The following is an 8,199-nucleotide window of genomic DNA, read 5'->3' on the forward strand; positions in this document are numbered from 1 at the left end:
TCCATACTATGGTAGTTGTGTCTGATGAGATCCTCTGATGAAGGTTATGATCCTCCTCTGACTAGAAAATGTTGCATCCAGTTTTCTTGAGGACATTAGTCACCAGAATGATCTTTCCCACCCTTCTTCTGCATCAGCTCATTGCAAACCCAGACTGGAGTGATGAGAAATGGACACTTTCAACCCTCCTCTTTAGCTGAAGCTCCTCTACTTTCTTTCTCACCAGGTCTCAAGAAGACATGAGGAAAAAGCAAGGTTTACTTGGCTTAATCCAACTCTGTATCTCCTTGGGATACATCAAATATGTTTAGTAGAAAAAAGGAGTTTCAAGCTATTTCTACAGAAATAGAAAATAAGGGTTTAATCGGAACATCATCAGTAGACAACACTCATGATCTGTCAAATGCAATTACATTTATTTTTTTCATTTCTTCAACACAAATCATTGGGAATTTACCATGTACTGACCTGGACCAGGCGCTGAAGCTCAGAGAGTATCAGTCAGCCTTCACTTATATGGTTACCTGTGGACATCTACTCTCAAGTTGTTTTGAGAATTGAGTCTTGTAAGTAAGGTGTTGCTTGTAAGTTTTTTCTATTATTTCCCATACTCAGCTCCAAACTAGCTGTATGACTTTGAGCAAGTTAATGAACTTCCCTGGACTCATTATCTTCTGTAAAAGAAGCTTAAAATAGGATCAATACTTCTAACATAGGCTTCTGATAAAGTTTAATGTTCAGCAGCATGACTGACACTTAATGTTAGTATTTTCACTCCATCAGGAAGGCTATGGATGCTGCCGTCATCCTGGCAAACAACACATTGTCTCATTTATAGTCACATTTTGTGTGGGAAGATCTTGTGGGTCCATTGATATCACCGGTTGGAGAAACAGCCATTTCTCTTATTTTGATTTTCTCTGCAACATGTATATTTTTATTAAAAACTTTGCCTCATTTATTTTAAATGTAGTTTTATGAAATACAAACTGAAAAGGATAAAGATATGGGAATCTAAACTAAAAATGCATTTCTCATTTCTTTCTATCCAGGGTTCCCACATACATGCAACACACAACTGTGGGAAACTTAGTGCCCCATGAGACAGTCCTTTGACAGATAGAATATGGGTGCTTGAGTTGAGTGACAAAAACAAATAGAACATAAATGGTATAAGAATTCTTAGGGTGAATTTGTGTTTAGAAATTCACTTGCCTTTCATTAAAGTGGAACAAAAGAGCAGAATGTGTACTGGTGTCAGAATTGAAATAACGGATTTCTTATGCTATTGGCAATATTATATATTTTAAAAACATGTAATTTTTAAAAGTAAGACAATTTTTAATCTAACTTAATTGCAATATTTTCTACTTTTTGGGGGTGTTCACAGAACCAAAAATTGTATTAGGGTAAGTACTTTATCTCAATTAATTATAATTAATAATCAATTAATTATTGTACCTTATTATATTAGTATATATGATAGTTTAGGGTAAGTATGATAGTATATATGATAGTTTAGGGTAAGTACTTTATCTCAATTAATTATTGTATCTTATTATATTAGTATATATGATAGTTTTTCATAATTCAATATAAAGTATGTAGGCATTTTAATATAACTATGGCTTTCACCTTTGCATGTGTTCTTCAGGGAAACAAAAGCACATCCATTATTTAAATCTATTCCTTGTATTTCATTAAATAGAATTGAACATGCTTGTAATTCTAGAGCTGTATTTTATTTTTCAGAAGTTAACTTTCAGAAAGGGAGGGTTTCTAGTTCTCAATATGAAAAGATATTGCTAGTGGAATGCCACAACAGTACTTGGAAAAGATGGGTTGTAAACAAAGAGTAAAATAGAAGTCACTGGCACAGAACTAAAATCCAGTCTTATTAGGGTAAGAAAATATATTCAATTTGAAAACGGAAATTACCTTCCTATACAAATTTTTCGAGCTTTGGAGAAATAATTAAGTTTCATCATATGTTTTGCTTACTCACATAGAATGTAACTAAGACTGTTATTTTTATTTATTTATTTTTTATGCAGTAGCCTAAATTCCATTTCACACTTTTGCCAGGTAATTCTCAGCTCAAGCCAACCTTGGGCTTGAGGGATTTCTTCTGCTTTGTGCTCAGGGAAACAATAGAGCATAATTTTGAATGCACAGCAGTTCATTACAAGATCAATTTGATTGTACCAAAATCATATAACCTCAGATTATTTAATCAACTCATTTCATAAGCAGAAGACAAATGAATATAAAAGCAAATAGCTTACTTTTACTTAATATTTAACATAATTAATATAGTTTTCTGGTTTTGCATTTCAAGGATTCATACTACATACATATTCAACAAAGAAAAATATACTATTGCATGCTGATACTGACGTTTCCCATCTTGCCTGAAAATATGTCTTCACTTAAAATTCTGCACTGCAGAGAAATATATGAAAATAGCCCCCTCAGTTTTTTCATCATAAAAGCATTATTTGACTTGGGGTAATTTGGAGGATCACAGAGTAATAGTGCTTTATGTAAAGGATGTTTCATATCTCTATCTGCACCTATATCTCTATAGAGATATATATCTACAAGAATAGATCCTTCAATAAACCTTTAAAGGAAAGTGTCCAGAGTTTAAGGGTTCAGTATTTCTCTATCACCCATAAGTCCTCCACATAAAATAGGTTGGAGCTCCAACCAAGATTGGGTCTTTAGAGATTACCTCTGGAGTTAATATTCTCCTTCGTTTGAATTGCTTTTTCTCCTTCTTCTCTTACATCATCACTCTAAAATGAACTGAAATTGTTCAATAAGCTCATAAACAAACTACTCAGTTTGAACCTAAAGACCACTTCAAATTCTCTTCCCATTTATCAGGACCAAAAGGGTCTAGATTTGCAGCAGTTTGGTGTATACCTACTTAGGGTTCTCAAGAAAAATTGTGTCAATTTTTCTGCACCACTATGCAACCTCCAATTATTATTTTTTAATCATTTTCCAACAGTATTGTCTTTTTCATGACAATATTCCACTTATAAATATTAACTAATTACTAAATCTATTTCCTGGTAGCACATGAGGTCTTGTTGATTTCAGTGATAGGCTGAGGTGAAATCTGCTGAAATAATGGAACTTTGCAGTATTCCAAACGTGAATGCCAGTTGTAGCCACAAGTGTTGCATATATTTCTTAAGTTTTTCTTCAAAAATTAAATGTAAATTAGATATTTTCCCACCAATCTCTCTGCTGAAGTGCCACAATCAGCAGTTTAGAATTTCCATTGGTTTTCTCAAAAGAGCATATTAATAATGATTTCCTCACCTGCTTATAATTCTATAAATTATTCTAGAAAGTTTTGTCACTGTAAGCTTGTTTTTAAAAATATATTTTAAAATATTTATATGTGTCATTCCACAACTCTCTCTAGAACGATATAAATTCACACATTGTCATTCACATAACTAGAGTCTTAAAAAATTAAGTTAATATAGAATCCACTTTTCATTTATTATATTTGAGGACATCATTAAAGTTTATGGCTTTTAGAAATAAAAATATGCATGTGTTTAGTAACTTAAAAATCCTAGCGATGTCAAATAAAATACTTTTTACCTTGTATACTAATTCCAAACATTATTTTCTATTTACCACAGTTAAATAGTTACTATAGCCCTCTCCAGAAAAAAATAAAATGTAAATCCTAAATATTGATACTCGCATGCATACACACATACAACTCTTTGAATATCCATGCATATCCATGTAATTATCTTCTTTAGCAAATTTTATGAAATGGCTCACTCATGTACATTGTTCTATTCCTTACCTTTTTGTATACTAACATTTTTTAGAGAGATTTCATCTCAGCATACATACCACTTCTGTTCCATTATCTATGCCCTTTTATGAATCATATCAGTGGGCTGCCTTACCCTTTGGCTTTAGGTTGGATTTGGCCAATAAGAGGCATGAGAGGAAATCAGAGGGAAGGAGAAGAGTGAAGGTGAGGTATTTAATCTCCCATACCTCTCTGTGCTTGGTTACCTCAGGTTGGCTCTGCCTCTACACTGCAGGTCACAGCTCCTGACAGGTAATCCTTTGCCTCCAGCTGCCAATAATAATTTCCTTCCCTCATTCCTTCAGGTTTAAGGATGGTAATGACCTCTGCTGTCAATAATCCCACAATCCTGCACTATTTCCACTATCTCCTGAATTTCCCTTTTTACCTTGCCCATATCTTTGTAAAAGACCCTTGATTATTTCCAATAATTGTTTATTTGAATAAGCTATTTGTTTTTTGTTGTAGTTGTATTTTACAAGGTAAGGATTTGGTTCTTATATGGATGCCCGTGGAGCCTCTAAGAGAGGTTCGAGTTTTAAATAGTATCATTTTGGCAGCTGAATGGAGAACAGATGACAGAGAGAAAGAGTTGGTAGCAGAGAGACCATCGAAGTGGATATTATAACAATCCAGGTAAGAGATGATGGCAGCTTGCATGAAGTGGTCAAAGTAGATGTAGGGAAGGGGTTGAATACTAGATACATTTTTTAACAAATCTGATAGGATTTTCTGATGGATTGATTTTAGGATATGAGAGAAAGAGAGAGCCCCCCCCAAAACTTCAGAGTTTTTGGTCTGAGCAACTCGAAGAATGGAAGTGCCTTCACCAAAACAAGACGAGTAGATTTTAGGAAAAAAATCAAGAACTTGCATTTGGAAAAATTTTAATTTTTCCATATCAACTAGACAGTCCAATAGGAAAATAAAAATCTGGGGTTTCAAGGAGTAAACATGGGAAAAATCAATACAGAGATGGCATTTATTGTAAGAGACTGGATAAAACTGATAACATTGTGTGTAAAAAGGGAAGGTGAGAGAACTCAGTCGGAACAATGATGTTTTGGGGCAAAGGTTGGAAGAAAAATAAACCCTGGAAAGGGACAAAAGCCAGAAGACAGTGGAGTAAGAGAATAATCGACAGATTTTGAGAAGCTACATAAAAAAATTGCTTCAAGAGAGAGAATGATGAATTTTGTTAAATGCTGCTTAGAAGGCAAGTTACAATTGACCAATGAATAGGGTTTCAAGGAAGTCATTATGGGGCTTGACAAAAATATTGTGTGGCAAGACTTCATTACGGAATGGAAGAAGTAGAAATATAGACAGTAAATGTAGATTACTCTTTCAAGGGATTCTCATCAAGGTCAACAAAATCAAAAAGGAATAGTAGGGCTTCCCTGGTGGCGCAGTGGTTGAGAGTCCGCCTGCCGATGCAGGGGACACGGGTTCATGCCCCGGTCTGGGAAGATCCCACATGCCGCGGAGCGGCTGGGTCCGTGAGCCATGGCCGCTGAGCCTGCGCGTCCGGAGCCTGTGCTCCGCAACGAGAGAGGCCACAACAGTGAGAGGCCCGCGTACCGCAAAAAAAAAAAAAAAAGGAACAGTAAAAGGGGAAATTAGTGTCCAAAGGAAGATATATACTTGGTGTTAGAAGAATGTGAAATTTTTCCTATGCATTTTTCTACTCTCTTTTTTAAATAAAAAGCAAAGTTTTCAGCTGAGAGTAAAGAGGGGAAGGAGGGTAGAAGTTTTGCAGACACAGAAATATAATAGCCATCTCAGACAGAGGTCAGCAAACATTTGTCCCAAAGAGCCAGATATCAAACATGTTAGGCTTTGTGAAAGATAAAGTCTCTGTCACAGCTACAACTTCTGTGTTACATTGTAAAAGCAGCCACAGACAACACATAAACAAATAAGCATGACTGTGTCAATAAAATTTTATTTATAAAAGCAAGCAGAGATGTATTTGGCTCACAGAAGGTAGCTTGCTGACCCCTGATCTAGAAGAGTGAAAAAAAGTGAATGGACAAGAGAAATGCAATAGAGTTTCCAGAAAGCTCTCAAGGCTGCTTTGAGGGTATAATCATAAATATAAAGTGGGATTAGCCAGGATGGAGCAGTTTTTCTTTAATCACGTTCTAGGTGCTTGTGGGCAGAGGTACCCATGCTAAAGAAAATGTTGAAAAAGACATGCCTCTTTTATCCTTAGTTTCTGCCAAGATGTGAGCTGCTCTAGTCACTTAACCTCCCCTCTTTTTTCATTCCTTTCATCTTGTGCTTTCTTTTGTTTGGTTGGGCATCCTCCGTTCAGCAGCCTGAGTGATTTTCTTAATCCCTCTCTCAGACCAGTAGTTGCCTGCGTTCTCCCCTTCAGGGTCTCCACTGCATGTGCCATATTCCAAGCATGCCTCCCTAGGCCTTGCAGGAGCTGGATCCTCCCTCCTCTGTCTCATCTCGCAGCTCTTTATTCTCTTGTTATTACACTCCATGCATTCTGATCCTGTTTCTCGAATGTATCAAAGCTTATTCTCTCCTCAGGCTCTTTCCTCTGCTTGGAATGCTCTTCTTCTGAACCTTACCTAAATTCCTGTTCATTTCTCAAACTCTGTTTAAAACGCCCCATCCTCTTGGAGGCTTTCCCCAGCCTTATGAATATTCCCCTGCCCCCTCCATATCTCCTCCTACCCACACAGCAACTCATCAATTTTTCCTCTAGGACTCTGCCCTTCCCCTTCACCGGGTTCAACATAATGATGCATTTATACCTGACGTCATTTGTTTAATGTCTAGATGGCTACTAAAGGATGCACCTCATGAGGGCAGAGTCCACGTACAGTTTGTTCCACCAACACATATCCCGGCACAGCCCTTGATGTAGTAGATTTGTAATCAGGATTTACTGGTGAATGAATTAAGGAATTCTCTCAGATCTTCTGCATTTTATGGTTGAGAGTAAGCTAGGAGCCCCACTTCTGCTTTCTGTTACTCCTCGCATTGTTCTGCTCAGGCTGCCATGAAAGAATGCCACACCCTGGGTGACTTAAACAACCAGAATTCATTTTCTCACAGTTCTGGAGGGTGGAAGTCCAAGATCAAGGTGCCAGCCGAGTTGGCTTCTGGTGAGGAATCTCCTCTCAGTATGCAGACAGTATCTTCTTGCTGTGTCCTCACGTGACCTTTTCTCTGCACAGGCTCACACGGAAGGAGAGCTCTGTGTCTCTTCCTCTTATTGTAAGGACACCAGTCCTATTGATAAGGGCTCCAACCACATGACCACATTTTATCTTTCCTTAAAGGCTCTATATACAAATATTGTCACACGGGGGGTTAGAGCTTCAACATATCAAGTTAGAGGGACACAATTCTGTCCTAATACTCCTCCGCTCTAGACTAGGTCAGGTTCTCTCTTATATGCCCCCATAGTGCCCTGCTACACACGATTACACACTAGTCTATTACACTCCGCATCTTACATGTCTGAGTCCATGTCTCTCTTTCTGTTTGATACTTAAGTTCAGAAGAGCACAAATTGTATCAGTCTTGCTCAACATTCTATCCCAGTTATGCATACTACCTGGCACATAGTAAACACCCAAAACTACTTTTTGAATAAATGAGTGTTTTCTGTATTCAGAGCTTTATCTTACAGAGAAATCCTAATATTTGTGTGCTCCAACTAATTACACTGTCTTATGGGAAATATAATCCTTTGAAGATTTTTCACTTGCATTCTACAGAGTCAATCTGAAGATAGAAAAACAAATTAAAATTTAAAATACAAAAGGGGGGATATAGTTTATGAGTCTTAACACATAGATACAAATGTGATGTGTGAAACTTGTTTGATGTTGATTTGGACAAAACCATAAAACAGACAGTCTGGGGACAATAGAAAAAATGTAAACACAGACTGGATACTAGATGATATAAATGATTTTAATTTTGTTAGGTTCATGATAATGGCATCATGATGTTTTTAAGTCCTTACTTATTAGAGATAATGTATTTACTGGAAAATGACATGAGATATAATATCTTGGATTTCAAAAAATATTCCAGGAAAAGAAAGTAGAGAAGAGAGATAAAATGAGATTAGTAAAGTGTCAATATTTGTTGAAGCTGGGTGATGGAACATAAGGATTCATTTATACTATTCCCTCCCATTTTTATGCTTAAAATTTCTATAATAAAATTTTAAAAAACAGATGAAATGGAAAGAAGTGCTATGCACAAAGTTATTGACTTTTTAAAATTTTTCCATGCAAAATCAAACCTATAATCCTTTAGGGGGATTAATTCAGTTATAGTGATGGTGGAGTATAATGGCAACTGGCCAAAAAATA

Source organism: Globicephala melas, chromosome 1 (genome assembly GCF_963455315.2).
Source record: "Globicephala melas chromosome 1, mGloMel1.2, whole genome shotgun sequence".
Classification (NCBI taxonomy): domain Eukaryota; kingdom Metazoa; phylum Chordata; class Mammalia; order Artiodactyla; family Delphinidae; genus Globicephala; species Globicephala melas.